A 19,132-nucleotide genomic window follows, 5' to 3' on the forward strand; every position below is an offset into this window, starting at 1 on the left:
TAGGACACCAAAGTTACTAATAATTAATAAAGTTAATAATCTCTCACAGAAAGCACTATGGGAGGAGGGATAGCCCATTGTATGAATCTGTTTTATGCCTCATCTAAAAGAAAGAGGCTGAAATTTTCAAATGGATGGGAATTGGGTGTCCAAATCTCACCCAGGCTCTCCATCAGTAAAGCAATCAGTTAGCACCAGGCACTGAGTAACCACCACCTCTTCTCACAGCACCCTGGGATTCTTCTTCCAGCATATAAATATCACTCTGTCTGACCTGTCCCAGGTCTATATCCCTCTGTTTACAATCAGTCCTTTACCAGAACCTATTTCTGACTCCGTCATGTTTAATTTTATATTTGACTGACCTACTGAGCAGGTTCATACCCCCATATCCATTTTGTTGTAATTCAAATACTACTCCATAAAACCAGCACTTAGCTTTCTTCTACCCACAATGATTGTTTAATGGATCTTTTTTCTTTACTGCATAAAGCAGGCTCATTCCAGTGTTGCCATTAATTCCTCTCCCCTGTCTGCAGTAGCTACCTGAGAGCTATGGGTTGCAATTTGTCTTGGCAGGTTAATTAAAGCAAAATCATTAAGGTCCAATATGTAGTTTTACTTCTCAAGTTTATTTAGTAAACCGCTACTGTAATATTGTGTTACAATGAAAACTTAGAACATAAGCAGGCCTTCGCTGTCAGAATTCAATGTATTCAAGGCTGTTCACAATTAAGCAACACCAGAAATAATTGCTCTTTAACTTATTAAATGGAAGACTTATTCTGCAATGTGGTTTTATTAGTTTGCTTAGTTTACTTTAGCAAATTATTGTAATTGAAACAAATTTTACCTTTATCTGACACCTCTCATCCAACAGGATCCCCAAATGCTTTTCATATAGTGGGTTCCATTTAAAAAAAGAAGAACAGGAGTACTTGTGGCACCTTAGAGACTAACAAATTTATTAGAGCATAAGCTTTCGTGGACTACAGCCCACTTCTTCGGATGCAGAAGTACTCCTGTTCTTCTTTTTGCGGATACAGACTAACATGGCTGCTACTCTGAAACCATTTTAAAAAGTTTCTTCTATTCTGAAGGATTCTACCAGTTTGAGAGAGATTCCCCTGCAGATGGCATATGCCACTCAACCAGTAATAGCTCTCGCAATGGAAGAGAATTCTAAAGCATAATCACTGTACTTTTCAAACTGATTGCAAAGTACAAGCTGGATTCAGGCTCTTCTCCCTGCATCAATACACTCACACGGTGTAAGGGCAAGATACTGTGCTAATACACCCAGCAGGACTGGGTAAGGCGCCTTTAAGTGCTCTCCAGCTTCAGGATGGCCTGGTCCTCTGTGGTTAAGCTCACCCGAGCGTGCACCGTGGTTAGCCACATAGCATGTGGCGCAGGCTGTGATCTTGTTTTAGACCACCTGTAAGGTGCCATCCACTACATTCCCCCATCTACCTTGAATTATTCTGCCCATTGCTGGCAGGAAGGCTCAAGGCTTTGCACTTCCAGCTCTGCCCCACTTCCCCCATCCATCATGGCTAGCTTGTCTACATGGGTGCACTAGTCTGCACCAAAAGGGTGTAAATTCTAGGATGCACTAGTGCGTTCTGCACAACTGACCTGTGTGGACCCTGCTGGCATGCGCTAAAAGTTCCTTAGTGCAGGTTACATAGTACTGTTTGAAATGGGACTAAATTAACGCACCCTTTCAGTATGCGCCAGCAGGGTCCATATGGGCCAGTTAGTGTGTGACACACTCATGCACACTAGAATTTACACCCCCTGGTGCAGACCAATGCACCATGTAGACCAGCCCTACTAAGATGGTGCAGGCAGGATTTTGCGCTGTCTGAGGAATCATTTCACCCACCAGTTGCCATATAATAATGCAAAGCCACAGTACATAGAAAGGACACAAATGACCCACTTTGACACAGGATGTGAAAACCACTGTGTCAGATGAGTTTAGAGTCTGAATTTTAGATAAGCACAATGTGACTGCCTGACAGGAATTTGACCAGGACACCACAGCTAAGCTAACGCCTTACAAAAAGAGAACTTTAATGGCCAGAAGCGGTCAGCGCCTTGCTTATATGGTCGTTTTCAACAGCAGCCTTTAAAAATATCTGCTGGAGGTTTCCTATGAAATCATTAAATAGGACACTATGTATAGGAGAATCTCAGACCCTTTTCAGTGTGTTCATGAGCTCTGACAAGACACAATTGCTACCCTTTAAGTCCATAAATACTGTAGCATCTTATGTTGCAATTTCTGTTGACACCATAGTAAAGAGGATGCAGCAACCTGACATTCCAGGTTTATGAACCTGGGTGTAAAATTCCAGTGCCATATAAATATATCAAGTCATATGTGATGAGCAGGTTACATTTATGTGCAGGGAGGGGAGGTTTGTGTTTGGGTGGTGTTGAACTCTGATGGCCGTCGTTTGATTTTATTTTTGTGAGAGTGGCACATGGAAAACTCTCTGTTTGCTTATTGCAGAAATCCAAAGAAATAATAAATACAGGGAAGAAACATTTCAAATGTATAAGCATTATCAAGAAAGAGGCAGGATCTAGCAGTCTGAGCACAGGATTGGGAGCCATGACTCTCTATTTTTATCCAGGTGCTGACACTGACTCCCTTCAGGCTTGTGTATGTTGTTTAATCTCTCTGTGCTTCAGTTTCCTGCTCTGTAAAATGGAGATAATACTATCTATCTGGCTCACAGAGGTGCTGTGAGAATGAATTGATTGAAGATGAAAAGTGCTATATGCCTACTAATTGTTCACAATAATGAGTAACAGTTAATAACAACCGCAGAAGGCCAAATCCTGCAGCCTTTTCTTGGAAAAAACTCCCCTAACGTCAGTGGGAGTCCTGTTTGAGTATGTTACATGTTCCAGAATCAAACATTTTGGACGGATTCCGCTAAGTTTACCTTCTGCTTTGTAACTGCCCAAGCCTTCAGTAAAATCAGTCAGCATAGGTCAGTTTCTCTATATTGCAACACTGACTGTAATTATGGTACACTACCTGTCTGGACTGATCATACTCTCCATTATTCATGTGAAAACAGGAGCAAAATGCAAGCAATCTGCATTCCCAGCTCGATGGCACATTTAATTTAGTAAAGCACGAGGCTGTGCCTAGTTAGAGTTTTGGAATCCTGCAAAGCTAGAAGGAAATCCACTCACTCAGTAGTATTGTCATTTGCTTTGATAGCACTTTCATCTTAGCCCGTTTCCTATAAGTAGGTAGATTTGCCTACCATAGAAACATCACAGCCAAAAGGATTGGACTTTGTCAACATCTTTTCCTATATATGCACCCTGGCATCACATGTAAACCGTGGGAGAATGCGGCATTATAATTCCCATCAAAACTCATGCTGATGCTAAATAATTGCAATTCGGGGGAGGGGGGAAAAGATTATTGTGGCATAGTTTTCAGCTTTTAATAACCTTTTTTCATTTCGTTCCCCTAAATTACAGCGCAAAACATCATAAAGGAATGGAGAATCAGTGTCTCTCAATAATGAATTAACCTTCTTGTAAATGACATTGGCAGCACGTTCTGAAATTTTTAATAGAAACACTTCTCTGAAAAGTGCCTTGTGGATTCACCTGACAGCAGTGATTTAGTCAGAGCAATCTGCTATAAGTGGAATAAAATAGGAGGCTAAGGGAGAACTGGAGTCAGCACATCTGAGACAGAGATGTTGGCCAAAAATCTGTTCAGTGGAGGCAAGAAACATCTGAGAGCCTGAAAGCAGCCTCTGTGAAGTCAGAGAGGGAGCCTGTCAGCAGCTGTTCCCACTGAGCTGTAGCAGGATGGGCTATGTAGGGCCATGGAAAAATCAAAAGGAAGAAAGCATCCAGCTATGCGCTAGAGAGGGAGAGAGAGAGAAAGCATGTGGGAGGAGAGGTTGTCTGTTTACCGGTGCAACTTCATACCCCAGCAAGCAAAAGGAAGTGCATGTAGAACGCCCATTATGGGATGTGAGGTTTTAGCTAGCTTTTAGCTTCGGCAAGAGGCATGATTTAAGATTAAGAAAAGTACTGTCATTCCTCCTGCCCCCTCCGCTGCCCATAAAGAAAACTGCCAGTGAGTGCTTTTCTCCATCAAAGTACAAAGAGACCTAGAGGTTGTATTTATAGAGCCCAGTAAGTGTGCCCAGCACTTTACAGTACATATCAAAAGGCAGGCTCCTTCCTGCAGGAGCCTAAAATATAACCAAGCCCAGTACATTCCCTGGGACAAGAGTTCAAATGCAAGAAAGTGTAGAGACATTGTCAGCCAGGAGATCGACATAGGCATATGTCACAATACTAGAGTGTAGACTAGGAGAAAGAGGGTGCATGACTTGTCCTGGGTGCAGGAGGTGGCGCGAGAAATGATATGAAGAGTTCTGACTTAACCCTGTCTGAAAATTTCTCTGCACAGATTTCGGTATTTAGGTTGCTCCCAAGAAAGTCTAGTGGGAGTTTCTGTAACTCACACTTGTTCCAGTACAGTCAGTGCCTATGTTCCACCGACTTAGCCTCTTACAGAAACTCGGAATCCATTAGAGATTCTCACACCCTCTCTGTTGGTGTCTGAGAGAGTCTAAATGTACATGTGGAGGAGCCAAAAGAAGGTACAAGCTAAAATAGGATGCCATCTGCTTTAACTCACCCCTTCTTCCCGCTCCTCAAATTCTGAGTTAACTAACTTAGACTTCCTTACACATCGAGAGAGTGGGTGTAAGTAGGTCTAAGGGAGCCTCGGTAGATGAGGATCTAGCTTACACCATCTGATCCATTCTTTCTGAGTTTGGCCCTGAGGGTCTCCTCCAGCAAAGCACTTTAGTGCATGCTTAAAGTTAAGGGCCCTTGAGTCTAAAGACATTGACTGGTTTCATCCACCTCACATTGCCTGGATGGGCCCAGCTATTCAGAAAAGCTATTTCCCTTTTATTTGCATGGTCAAAAATAAGTGTCACTTTTCCTGAGTCACAGCAAGACTTCTGAGCATTTCTGCCTCCTGGGGCCATTCTCTGGGCACGTAGCTAAGAATCCTTCACTTCCTAGGCTCAGAGACATTTCCGGCTGCTCAACCTGTACAGAAAAAAAATTGAAATTAAAGAAAAATGACGGGTGAGGAAAGTCACAACTTTACTTTTGCTAAACTATTAGTGGTACTTCGCATGGTCTGCAAATAGGTTTTGCCTTTAGCTCTGTGATTCCCCTTGCATGCCCTTGCTAACAGCTACTCCATTGGATGGCCTTTTTTGATTAGCCTCAAGCCTTCAGTGCCTTCTTCCTGGTACTTCGGATTCCTCCTGTTCGGTTCAGATACCTCCCACACAGGTTCCTCACAGAATTTTAAAGCCCTGTCAGATTATAGTTAGGAGCTCTGTTCAGTTAAAAGACCAAAAAAACCCACCTCTTTTTTGTTCTCTTGCTGCCCTGTGAACAATCCCCTTCTGTGAAATCACAGACTCTGTATCCTGGGTTACCCCTCAACACCTTTGTTACTTCCACCCACATGGCATCCTGTTACTCTTTGCACAAACCCAGAGTCATCCATTTGTTTAGGATTTTTCATATGAATTCAGTGGTCATGAAAGATTGACAGCTGTGCACACTGAAATCTTACATTTATCCTGTTACTAACAGGTTCATAATAGGCAGCAGTATTGCAAATGTCTCTGCTACTCCACCACTATGTCTTAAACTAAAGGAATTACCAGAAACATTTTCAGAAGTGTCTTAAGTCCCATTTTCAAAAGTGACTTAGGCACTTAAGCCTAAATCTAATTGAAAGTCAATGGCACTTAGGCTTCTAGGTGCCTAAACCTCTTTTGAAAATAGGATTTAGGGCATGTCCTCACTAGAAACGTAAGTCAGCCTATTTTAGGTCGACTTACTTACTGCAGTGGTACATGTCCACACTACCCTTCTTCAGGAGCACTTCCACCAACCAAAGAGGGGCAGTGTGGGGGCTGAGACCCTGGGCCATCAGCTCCATATACAGCTCCCTGCCTGGAGCCTGGCTGCCCCCCAGGCTCTCGGCTCCCCACCACCAGGAGCCCAGCTGCCCCCTGGGCTCTCGGCTCCCTGACGCAGCTAGGCTCCTGGCTGTGAGCTCCATGCCCAGAGTCTGAGCAGCTCCCAGGAGCCTCGGTGCAGCCTCTGGGCTCCCCGCAGGGAGCAGAGAGCCTCTGGGAAGTACCAGCGTTCATGGAGAGCCACCCTGCTGTACCAGGGCTCCCCATGGGGAGCCAGGAGACTCCAGGCAGCAGCCTGGCTGGGAGTGGGGAGCCCGGGGGCAGCCAGGCTCTAGCTGGAGCCCTCCACCTGCCCCAGTGACAGCCCAGATTTCTTGCCAATTTAGTCATCAGTGCTGGAGCTGTGAAATTGACAAGAATGACACGTAAGTAACACAGTTCTACACAGACACTGCTTCGCCCTAACTACACCGACATAAGCCACACGCCTCTCATGGAGGTGGAGTTACGTCGGCATAGTAGGGCACTTACATCGGCGGGAGCAAGGCTGTAGTGTGTACACTGACATAAATACGTTGACATAAGCTGCCGTATGTTGACCTTCCTGTGTCGTATAGACCAAGCCTTAGTTTTATAAGTTATTTTGGACTTTGAAATTGCAGCCTAGGCTGAAGCTCGGGCTCTGAAGCCTAAGGATGGGGAGTCAGCTTCAGAACTCAAGCTCCGGCCCGACTCGCAACTTCCAAGCACTGCCTTCACAGCTATTTTTAGAGTGCTAGCATGAGCCTGGCTAACCCGGGCCTGTCAGCCTGTCCTGGGAGGCTTATTGCCGCCAGCTGTGTAGATGTACCCTGAGGCACTTTTGAAAAATTTACCCCACGGTTAGAGCTGAGACGGCAACTTGCTCTTGGCACCTATTCGGTCCTTGCTGTCTTTGAAGCATCACAACTGGTGCCAACTACAGTGGTGGTTTCTGTGAGGTAAATAAATATTTATGAAGAATTGGACTGACAGCCGTCATTTACACAGGCCACTGAGCAGCCCCTGATGGTACCCGCTTTTGGTCATTTCTAAATCAGGTTGAGTAAAAACTCTGGAATAGATGCTTTCTGTCCCATTACCAACCCTCCTAACCTGTTAGCTCCTCAAGAGGCTTGTTCCTTTGTGAATATTGTTATCCATCTAGATATTATTACTGTGTTTTAAACTGTAATGGATGAATTTCAAAAGGTTCACAATCCAGGTCTCAGATCAGCTGCTTATCCAATAATTACCCAGATCTCTTATCTCTGCAAAATTCAGCTTGAAGCCTTGCAAGAAAAGACTTTCCCACACCGTTATAGCACTTCCAGTTACCCCGGATGGGTCAAAAGTAGCTGGGGGGAAGGGGTGGAATTAAAATGTAGATCCTTTAAAAAAACCTTTGTCTTGGGTCTAGAAATGGAGTTTTGTTCAGGAGGGAAATGTGGGGAGGGGCTTGTATTTTTCACACTGGCTTGTGTTTCCTTAGTTGAAATCCTCCGTGAGGTTCTTGTATGTTACCCTCAGGAAATAAGTGCCTATGTGTCTATCCAGGTAATTATATGGCCTTCCTCACTGTAGCATCTGAGTACCTCCTGTGACGGCACCACAGCCACCATAACTCCCTAAATCCCCTCACTTGTGCCCCAGTCCTGCAGGGCTTCCAAAAACTTCCTAACTGTCAGGGTGGTTAAGCACTGGAATAAATTGCCTAGGGAGATAGTGGAATCTCCAATATTGGGGATTTTTAAGAGCAGGTTGGACAAACACCTTTCAGGGATGGTCTAGATAATACTTAGTCCTGCCTTGAGTGCAGGGAACTGGACTAGATGGCCTCTCGAGGTCCCTTCCAGTTCTATGATTCTGTGATTGCTGAGCATTCTGATTTCCCACTGAAGTGAGCTGAGGGTGCTCAGCGTCTCCGAATATCAAAGCCCATCTGTCTAGTTGCCCCTGTGTTGCCTGTGATTTCCTGCAGACTTAATACTTCTCCAGGTTTTGAAGTCCTTTTCAGTTTCAGTCAGTGGCCAATTCCCATCCTGCCATTTGGCTAGTGTCACTGCCAGACAAACAACACGGAAAGCAGATCCCACACTGTTTCATTATTATTTCTGCCAGAGTTGTCTTAGGATATGTGCGGCGTTCTAGCTACACCGTGCAAATTGAAGTAGGCTGGCTGCGCTCTTGTCTAACTCCTGTTCCGACGGTGCGCCACTCTGTCTGCTAAATGGGGCTTTCTTAAACAGCTGGGGCCCAAGGTGCTTCCAAAAACCTGAAATCAGACCAGTCAGTCCAAATCTAGGTCTTACATAGGATGACCTTTTTTTCCTCTTTGCAAGTGTCCAAAAGAATTCTTGCATAACAACCCTCGCTCCCAACTGATGGTGTGCATAATGGTTATTTGCAGGATCTTTGAGTCAGAAACTTACGGCATCTCAAATAAAGGGGAAATCTGTGACACATCTCAAAGATAATTAAGTAGTAAGAAACTGTAAAGGTCAGACACGTGACACTAACAATTTTCACAGCCTCTGTTTCTGCATACAGTGTGTCTCTTCCTTGATTCTCTGAGTGGAAAGGCTACGTTTCAAAGTAACTTTTGGGATTGTCCCACTCTGTGTAAAGCTAGATTAGCAGTAAACCACAGATGGAATAATTAATTCAGCATCCGCTCTCAGGACAATTTTTTTGGCATGAATTCCTCTTCAGAATAGTCCTTGTAATTTCAGAAGACACTGCAGGAATGAAAAATAAATGTTGGTTAATGCACAAGGAATGTTCTCTCTATTTTTGATTAGTAGTTTGCAAGAGAAAAAAAGAGTTGTTTTTTTTTAACGAGCTCTGCCTACATCTGTACTAACATGGGCTGGTATCCTTGAACTCCCTCAGTCACCCACTGCTTGTCAATGTGCTGTTTGCAGCAGACAAGTTCTCTTGATCTGATAGAGTTTGTACTAAAGGTTTATTGATTGGGGTAATTACCTCAGCTTTAGGGTCAAGAAAAGGTTTATTTAATTCTAAAGTTACTTTTTTTATTTTTTATGTTTCTTAGAACAGTGGAATTCTGCTTTAATGACAAGGCTTCTAGTGTTATCTGAAGCCTTCTGGAGACATTTGCAAATCAAGGAAACTCCAGGACATATGGTTTTAGTTTTTGCATTTTTGTATATAGCTCTGTCTGTATGTCCCAGGCTGCAGGCTAATGTAAGCACAGCTTGTTTTATTCCTGTGTCATATTACAGTGCTGCTTGACTTTTAATTCCATTTATGCTCTAGCAGTAAAGAGCAAAAATACGGGTTCTGAGAGTTGCTTGTATATTTTGGCAAACAGAAGGAAAGCCCTCTTTGTGTTGGAACAACGGGCTTCTTATTGCTTAATTTTCAAATGTCTGTGCTTAAAGGGTACCCATAAAATATGTGCTTGGATGCACGAGCAGGTAATTGAGCACATCCGTCGGGTAGAAGCCAACAGAGGGTCAACTTCTCCCAACAGTTACCAGAGATTTCTCTTGTTCTTTGTAGGGGGGGAAATGGTCACCACCCTGCTCCCTGCCCCTCTCATTCCCCCCACTGTGTGGTAACCGTTGGCCCATGGTGATGTTTTAACAATGACCACTTTTCTGCATGCACAAATGCATACGTAGTGAACTCATGACTCCTTTCTTTAATCCTTACAGCACTCTCTGCACGGTAGATACAGTAAGTGGTGTCGAACCCATTTTATAGATGGGTAAACTGAGGTACAAGGTTAAATGATTTGCCCCAGTTCACACGGCAAGCCACCTGGAGAGCTAGAAACAGAACTAGGAATTCAGACACCACCACCCCCATCCCACTTTAAAAATGTAACCCATTAAATGTTTGCCATTCTGGGTACTGCATCCATAATGTATTGGCCCAAGTCTGTGTAAAGTGAAAACGAATTTATTTTTAATGTACCTAAAATGATAGCACTGCTTTATTTAATGACATTTATTTAACTGAAGCAGTCCACAGTTGAGGGCGTGAGTGTGTGTGGGTGGGTGTGTGTTTTTCCTAGAATACGTACACACATTCACAATATCCTTTCAAATGAGTCTCAAAACCAGCTTTAGCCTTGCCCCAAGCTACAAGCACAGAAAATGTAACATACTGAACTTCCCATTTGCTAGTTTAAACCTTAAGGCTGAATAATTGTTGTTTCCTATATTAGTTTGCAACAATTTATATGAGTGAGAAGGGACAAAAAAATTTCAGTAGATTTATGCTTGCAATCCCTTAGGCAAATCAGGGATATGAGAATGTCATTTATTGGACCATAATTCATATTTTGAAATACGCCATTCGCAAAAAGAAAGGAAGGAAAAGAAACATTCCCAAGGTATGGTCTAGAAAGAGCAGCAGGTCTCAAACTTTAGCAACCCGAGGACCCCCATTTTGATTTTAAAATTTTCGCAGACCCCCAAACCTCTCGCTCAGCCCCAGGCCCTGCCCCCACTCCACCCCTTCCTCCAAGGCCTCACCCACACCCCACGTCTTCCCGCCCCTGCTCCACTCCTGCCTCTTCCCCTCCTCTTTCTGCTCCCTCCCTCAAGCATGCCCTATCCCCACTCCACCCCTCCCTTCCAGAGCCTCCTGCACGCCACTGAACAGCTGTTCCCCAGCATGTAGGAGGTACTGGGAGAGAGGGGGAGGAGTTGATCAACAGGGCCAGCGGCCCCGGACATGATTCCTCCCCATCCCCTGAGCGTGCCCGTCCCCGCTCCTCCCCCTCCCTCCCAGTGCCTCCTACATGCTGGGGATCAATTGATCATCAGGACCCGCAGACCCCCTGGAGTGTCCATGGACCCCAGTTTGGTCTAGAGCACCATTGTCTTACATGCTAGTTGCAGAGGTGAATGTGGTACCCTCATTATACATAGGAACTGCACTTTAAAGATTCCCTTTCACCTAAGTAATGTGGGAACTGTATTCAAGTAAGTAGGCTTTATTACACCCCAGGAACTCCATTTGCTGAAAGTTCCTTCCAGCTAGCTTATGACATATTGTGATAAATGAGTAGGTAAGAGCGTCTGAGATAGATCAGAGATTTTGAAATGGTCCCATGCAATTCCTTAAGAACTGTAATTTGCTGTCCCTTCTGTGTCTTTCTTCAGTGTTCGTGTGTCTCTTAAGGTACCAGAGTAGAAATTGTGTTTGTTGTACATCACTAAACAGCAGAGGCACACAGGGAGAGATTTTCCAAAAGCCTGCAATGCTGCCCTAACTCTGGTCCAGGTCAAGCCGATGGGAGTTTGACCATTGACTTCAATTAGAGCAGAATTACCAATGACTTCAACGGAAGCAGAGTTAGGCCAATGCTCAGTGCTTTTGAAATCCCACCCATTGTGCTTCCAGGCAAACAGCGGCCTTCATCTATCAAGCATTCCTCGCTGGCAGGATTTCTCTTAAAAAGGAGAGTGATGAACAGGAGAGATAAGCATTCTCCCAAATCAAACCTTACCCTCTTTCCAAAACCAGACTCAGATCAATCCTTCTTTAAGCTTCTGAAGTGATTGGGCTTCCCCCATCCCATTTCCAGATTCCAGCTGGGAATAGAACCAGAAGTTCTAAAAATATGTCACGAAAGGCTGTTTGTGCAGCTTTTCCAGCTGGTTTGGAACTAGATGTGCTGAAATACTGTGAAGAAGGTTGCTCTTGCACTAAGCTGGTATGCTGATGAGGGCTCTATAAGTAACTAGAAAGTATTTCCAGCCAGGACTAGAAGCAGAAGTGCTGAAATCTCACATGATGTGCCGGGGCCTTCGGTGGACTCAGACAGTCCAGGTAGTTTGGATAAGCAGTCCAAGCTTTTGGACATTTATCCAAACTGATCCCAGACTCCAAACTTTATGTACTTCTTCATTCTGCGTTTGAAACAATCCAGACAACAGAGTCACTGCTGCATTGAGCAGGAATGTGCTGCCAATAGGCTGATGGAAGTATGGGGTACCTGCCATTAAAAATGTGTTTCATTGGTTCCAGCAGAGAAGGAGTGCGGGGAGATCAAAATGAAACTGGATGGTGTGATTATGGTACTTCACATTGACTTTCTGGGGAAGCATTTTAAAGGAATGTCTTCCCAATCCTCTGTTCCTAATGTAGCTTCCTGATACCTGCATGTGGAGGTTAGACCTCCAGTGGGATTTGAGAGTAAAAAGGGGGGTTACATACATGGATCTTTAATTAAATCAGACCTCCCAACCTTCAGAAAAAAATCAAAATCTGGCAAACCATCAAGTGGCATTAGCAGTATCAGCATCAAATTAGGTGTCCTGCAGAAGAGGAAACTGAGAATGATCACTCAGAAATAATGACTGGGTTGCCATGATGCTGTCAAGACATTCACAATCCCAGCTGCCAGGTGTGGATGATTTGAACTAGAAAAGTAAAAGGATTCTAAAATACAGATGAAGCAGAAGAATTGAAATTTCTGCAGGTGCAGAGAGGAAGGAACCAATCCTTTCAGACTTCAAATTGGGAAGGAAAAGGAGGAGCAAGAGAATATTGGATCCAGCATGTCTGCATTTGCTTTAGTTGTGGGGTCTTTTATTTACCCACAGTATCAAGTTTGAAATTTCCAGGTGTCTGAAACCTGTTTTATCTCCTCTCGCCTCCATGATCCTGTGTTAGTGTCATTATCAGAATTACTGTAGCAGTTGACAGTCCTTTCGATTTATAATTCCACCAGAATGAATTTCATTGAATAGCATTGTTTCCTTAGAAAGCAAAAGAACCCCCAAGAGGTCCCGATGTGCTGGACAGATGAAATTATGGGTTGTGTTCACTGAGGGTCAGAATCTTTTGCTGTCTTTTACTTCCCAAGGGCTGTTATAGTACTTGTTAAACAGGGAAAGCAGTGATGAGGCTTACTGTGGCTGAGAGCAATTATTGCAGTGAGAATATTGGTGTGAATATTCCCCTGGGCCAGAGGAAGGTCAGAGAGAAGGTGGTTTGCTGGGGCCGGCTGGGACCCGGGCAGCAACACAGGGTTGCTGAAACATAAAAATGACCATACAAACACACAGAGCACAGCACTGTGCCAGGGCCTCTGGTGGGAGAGGAGGGCTGCGGAGACGCTCTATGTCAGTGTTACTCCACCGGAGAGTGTTGGGGCGGGGGGGGTCTTATGCCTTGGCATCACTGGCATAAAAGAGTTCAAGGGCCCACGGGTCTGACTCCCTGCTGCAGTCATTCACACTGGTGCAAAGCAGGGGTAAAACACAACCAGATCAGAATGGACATGTTTGTTGCTCCCTTTACTCAGGTTTAAAGGACTAGAGTGGGGGCAGTGCTTGTGGAGAGTCAGTCCTAATGGCTTCCTGCCTGGGCATAACTGGGTTTATTTACTTAACTTGTAAAAATCCATCTGTGGTAACCCTTGGGATCACGTACAGCTGGTTGGTTGGTTGGTTTGTTTAATGAAAGCATTCATGTTTGTAGCAAGATTGTTCAACAGGACTAGGATAGACAGGCCAAGCTTAACAATCACTTTAACATGGGAAAGGGGATTTAAAACATGAGCCGAGATGGGTTTTCCTGCAAGTTCTGTGCCATGGTTTGGTTTTCTGTAAATGCTCTCTCCGCCCCCGGTTGGTTGGTTTTTGTTTGGCAGTCTTCTTAAGCATCCAGGGCCAGCACAAGCAAGGGTTAAATGAACACCTTTTTCTTTGAAGGTGAGCAGGTTGACATGGTAATTCACTCAGCCTGCTGGAAACCTTAGAGGCAAGCACAAGTCTTTGAGCCCACTTCTTCTGGAGAGGCAGTGTGGACAACTAGTTAGAGCATAGGACATGGAATCAGGATTCCTAGTCTTGTACTGGCTTGCTGTGTGTCCGTAGGCTAGTCATTTAACCTCCCTGGATATGTCTACACTGCAGCTGGGAGTGATGCTCAACGCAGGTAGATACATTCACACTTTAAGGGCTCACACTAGCATACTAAAAATAGCAGTACGGATGTTATGGGACTGGCAGGGGCTTGGGCTAGACCCCCCAGCTCAGACCCCTCCTGGACTCTTCAATCTAGCAGAGAAAGACAGTCCAGTGGCTGGAAGTTGAACTAAGATAAATTCAGACTGGCAGTAAGTTGTACATTTTTAACAGTGAGGGTGATTAACCATTGGGACATTTTACCAAGTGTTGTGGTGGATTCTCCACTGCCAACAGCCTGGGTTCAAGCTTAGGTGGCCAGCGCAAGTCCCTGCAGGTACCCCAGTGTCACACTGCTGTCTTTACTGTGCTAGTTTGAACCCCGCTAGCACAAGTCTGTCCACCACACACAGGCGCCGGCTTCTAACTATCCCCGGGGGTGCTCAACCCCTGCTCAGCCGCAGGCCCTGCCCCCACTCTACCCTTTCCCCCAAGCACCCACCTCTTCCCGCCCCCACTCTACCCCTTCCCCCAAGCTCCAGCCCCGCTTCTTCCTGCCCCTGCCCCGCCTCCTCCCGCCCCCACTCTACCCCTTCCCCCAAGCTCCAGCCCCGCTTCTTCCCGCCCCTGCCCCGCCTCTTCCCATCCCCACTCTACTCCTTCCCCCAAGCTCCAACCCCGCTTCTTCCCGCCCCTGCCCTGCCTCTTCCCGCCCCCACTCAACCCCTTCCCCCAAGCTCCAGCCCCGCTTCTTCCCGCCCCTGCCCCGCCTCTTCCCGCCCCCACTCTACCCCCTTCCCCCAAGCTCCAGCCCCGCTTCTTCCCGCCCCTTCCCCGCCTCTTCCCGCCCCCACTCTACCCCTTCCCCCAAGCTCCAGCCCCGCTTCTTCCCGCCCCTGCCCCGCCTCTTCCCGCCCCCACTCTACCCCTTCCCCCAAGCTCCAGCCCCGCTTCTTCCCGCCCCTGCCCCGCCTCTTCCCGCCCCCACTCAACCCCTTCCCCCAAGCTCCAGCCCCGCTTCTTCCCGCCCCTGCCCCGCCTCTTCCCGCCCCCACTCTACCCCTTCCCCCAAGCTCCAGCCCCGCTTCTTCCCGCCCCTGCCCCGCCTCTTCCCGCCCCCACTCTACCCCTTCCCCCAAGCTCCAGCCCCGCTTCTTCCCGCCCCTGCCCCGCCTCTTCCCGCCCCCACTCTACCCCTTCCCCCAAGCTCCAGCCCTGCTTCTTCCCGCCCCTGTCCCGCCTCTTCCTGCCCCCACTCTACCCCTTCCCCCAAGCTCCAGCCCCGCTTCTTCCTGCCCCTGCCCCGCCTCCTCCCGCCCCCACTCTACCCCTTCCCCCAAGCTCCAGCCCCGCTTCTTCCCGCCTCTGCCCCGCCTCCTCCCGCCCCCACTCTACCCCTTCCCCCAAGCTCCAGCCCCGCTTCTTCCCGCCCCTGCCCCGCCTCTTCCCGCCCCCACTCTACCCCTTCCCCCAAGCTCCAGCCCCGCTTCTTCCTGCCCCTGCCCCGCCTCTTCCCGCCCCCACTCAACCCCTTCTGCCAAGCTCCAGCCCCGCTTCTTCCCGCCCCTGCCCCGCCTCTTCCCGCCCCCACTCTACCCCTTCCCCCAAGCTCCAGCCCCGTTTCTTCCCGCCCCTGCCCCGCCTCTTCCCGCCCCCACTCTACCCCTTCCCCCAAGCTCCAGCCCCGCTTCTTCCCGCCCCTGCCCCGCCTCTTCCCGCCCCCACTCTACCCCTTCCGCCAAGCTCCAGCCCCGCTTCTTCCCGGCACTGCCCCGCCTCTTCCCGCCCCCACTCTACCCCTTCCCCCAAGCTCCAGTCCCGCTTCTTCCCGCCCCTGCCCCGCCTCCTCCCGCCCCCACTCTACCCCTTCCGCCAAGCTCCAGCCCCGCTTCTTCCCGCCACTGCCCCGCCTCTTCCCGCCCCCACTCTACCCCTTCCCCCAAGCTCCAGCCCCGCTTCTTCCCGCCCCTGCCCCGCCTCCTCCCGCCCCCACTCTACCCCTTCCCCCAAGCTCCAGCCCCGCTTCTTCCCGGCACTGCCCCGCCTCTTCCCGCCCCCACTCTACCCCTTCCCCCAAGCTCCAGCCCCGCTTCTTCCCGCCCCTGCCCCGCCTCTTCCCGCCCCCACTCTACCCCTTCCCCCAAGCTCCAGCCCCGCTTCTTCCTGCCCCTGCCCCGCCTCTTCCCGCCCCCACTCAACCCCTTCCCCCAAGCTCCAGCCCCGCTTCTTCCCGCCCCTGCCCCGCCTCTTCCCGCCCCCACTCTACCCCTTCCCCCAAGCTCCAGCCCCGCTTCTTCCCGCCCCTGCCCCGCCTCTTCCCGCCCCCACTCTACCCCTTCCCCCAAGCTCCAGCCCCGCTTCTTCCCGCCCCTGCCCCGCCTCTTCCCGCCCCCACTCTACCCCTTCCCCCAAGCTCCAGCCCTGCTTCTTCCCGCCCCTGTCCCGCCTCTTCCTGCCCCCACTCTACCCCTTCCCCCAAGCTCCAGCCCCGCTTCTTTCTGCCCCTGCCCCGCCTCCTCCCGCCCCCACTCTACCCCTTCCCCCAAGCTCCAGCCCCGCTTCTTCCTGCCTCTGCCCCGCCTCCTCCCGCCCCCACTCTACCCCTTCCCCCAAGCTCCAGCCCCGCTTCTTCCCGCCCCTGCCCCGCCTCTTCCCGCCCCCACTCTACCCCTTCCCCCAAGCTCCAGCCCCGCTTCTTCCTGCCCCTGCCCCGCCTCTTCCCGCCCCCACTCAACCCCTTCTGCCAAGCTCCAGCCCCACTTCTTCCCGCCCCTGCCCCGCCTCTTCCCGCCCCCACTCTACCCCTTCCCCCAAGCTCCAGCCCTGTTTCTTCCCGCCCCTGCCCCGCCTCTTCCCGCCCCCACTCTACCCCTTCCCCCAAGCTCCAGCCCCGCTTCTTCCCGCCCCTGCCCCGCCTCCTCCCGCCCCCACTCTACCCCTTCCGCCAAGCTCCAGCCCCGCTTCTTCCCGCCACTGCCCCGCCTCTTCCCGCCCCCACTCTACCCCTTCCCCCAAGCTCCAGCCCCGCTTCTTCCCGCCCCTGCCCCGCCTCCTCCCGCCCCCACTCTACCCCTTCCCCCAAGCTCCAACCCCGCTTCTTCCCGCCCCTGCCCCGCCTCTTCCCGCCCCCACTCTACCCCTTCCCCCAAGCTCCAACCCCGCTTCTTCCCGCCCCTGCCCCGCCTCTTCCCGCCCCCACTCTACTCCTTCCCCCAAGCTCCAACCCCGCTTCTTCCCGCCCCTGCCCCGCCTCTTCCCGCCCCCACTCTACTCCTTCCCCCAAGCTCCAGCCCCGCTTCTTCCTGCCTCTGCCCCGCCTCTTCCTGCCCCATTCTGTTCCCTCCCCAAGCACGCCCCATCTCTACTCCTTCCCCCTCCCTCCCAGCACCTCCTGCACACCGCAGTAGGCGGGAGGCGCTGGGAGGGAGGGGGAGCAGTTGATTGACAGGGCAGCCGGTGGGTGGGAGGTGCTGGGGAGGGGGCAAGTGAGGGGAGGTTGGCTGCCGGTGGGTGCTAAGCACCCGCTAATTTTTTTCTGTGGGTGCTCCTGGGCTGGAGTACCCACGGAGTCGGCGCCTATGCTACCACAGCTGGGCAGCTGCCACGTAGGCATACCTGCTGTGCCTTAATTACCCAGCTGTACTAAAGTTTGATATTATTCACTGTATCTACTTCACAGGAGTTGGCACCAGGATTGATTATTAAATCATGTTTGTTGTGGATAAGATTATGGTGTTAACAGTGCAGTGTTATTACTAGATATAACAAATGCTGGACAGCCCCAGCTCAAAAGTGCAGTCTAGGGATGTTACCAAAAGAAATTGCTGGAGTATCTGCATTGAGTGGAATTTAATCAGTAGTTAGAAAACAGCCCTGGTACTTATTAACTCCTAGGAAAGTGACTACTTTCCATTGCCTGCTGGATAACTAGTTTTTCTTTGCCAGTAGATAATTCCCTCTAACTGCCTAGGGAGCGATGATGCTTGGTGGCTATCATAGCTATAAAATATTTAACTTTAACATGTAATTGCGTTACTGCAGCCTCTAATAGGATTTGGTGTCAGCTAGATGTTTGCCTTGGCCTCTGGCCCAAAGATATAGACCCGAGTTATTAAGCTGAATAAATAAATAAGCAAGATATACAGTTATAGTAGCAATACTGCTGACCAACGAGCACGGTAATTATCTGAAAGAAAAATCTATCCGGAGTCTAGCAATTTGTCCATCTCTTTAATATATTTATTGTATTTCATCCGAATAAAGGTAATTCACATAGGTAATTGTAGGCCAGAGTGATAGATGTTTATAGAGCTCACCACAATACATTTGACCTTTGCACATCTCTTTGTCAGAAGCAGTCATCCACTGAGCAGACCACCAGCCTGGGAGCTAGCAAACATCAGCTCAGTTCCTGCCTCTGTCACGCTTTTTCAATGTTGGTATAATTAGTATAACTGGTCTGTGCCTCAGTTTTCCCATCTGTAAAATGGAAATAGTAACATACTGACCTTTACTAAAGCCCTTTGAGGTCCTTGGATGAAAGACATATATAGAACAAAGTATTATTATTGCTATGGACAGCAAAATGGCGTCTAGATTTTCCCGTTTAATAAAGAGAGGCTGCACTGGAAAGACGAGTAATAGGATGAAGTTATACAATGAAAAATTTAGTTTGAATTTCCAGTAACTTCCTAATTGTGAGCTCGCTCGGACTGACAGTCTCATATGAGACCTGATCAAAAAACCCGGGCCAGATCCTCAGCTGATATAAATCAGTGTGGCCAATGGAGTTATGCCGATGTACCCCAGATGAGGATCTGGCTTCTTATCATTTGAAACAATTAACACTATACTATAGAAGATGCTGAAAGTGTGCAGTAGGGGAGCAGTGTAGCTCTGGAACAGGTGTGTTCTTATCTAATAGATATTTTTCACCTCTTGCTTTTATAGATCTGAGACACTTTTGCAAATCCTTCCCTTCTCCCTGAGCGAGGTGGGTTTGACTAGTGTGTATTGTGGGGTGATGGTAACTAATGTCTCAGAGACGCTATTGCTTGTGTTCTTTCCCAACATGAGACAATGTGGAACTACAGGAAGTGAGTCTCATTATGTCATTTATTCCTCATCTCAGAGGAGATCTGCATGTTTACAATGTTGATTCAGGAAATCACTTGTTTTTCAGTGGCTAATTAGGTTTTGAAGCTGGCAGGA

The 19,132-nt window shown here is 48.6% G+C and overlaps 1 protein-coding gene across 12 annotated transcripts in view; it reads left to right on the top strand.

Annotated features, from left to right (window-relative positions):
* TENM4 (teneurin transmembrane protein 4) overlaps positions 1-19,132 on the top strand; it is a 763,612-nt gene that overhangs the window by 565,420 nt on the left and 179,060 nt on the right. The gene's annotated exons all lie outside the window — the stretch shown is intronic.

The sequence above is a fragment of the Chrysemys picta genome, chromosome 1 (assembly GCF_011386835.1).
Source record: "Chrysemys picta bellii isolate R12L10 chromosome 1, ASM1138683v2, whole genome shotgun sequence".
Lineage (NCBI taxonomy): Eukaryota > Metazoa > Chordata > Testudines > Emydidae > Chrysemys > Chrysemys picta.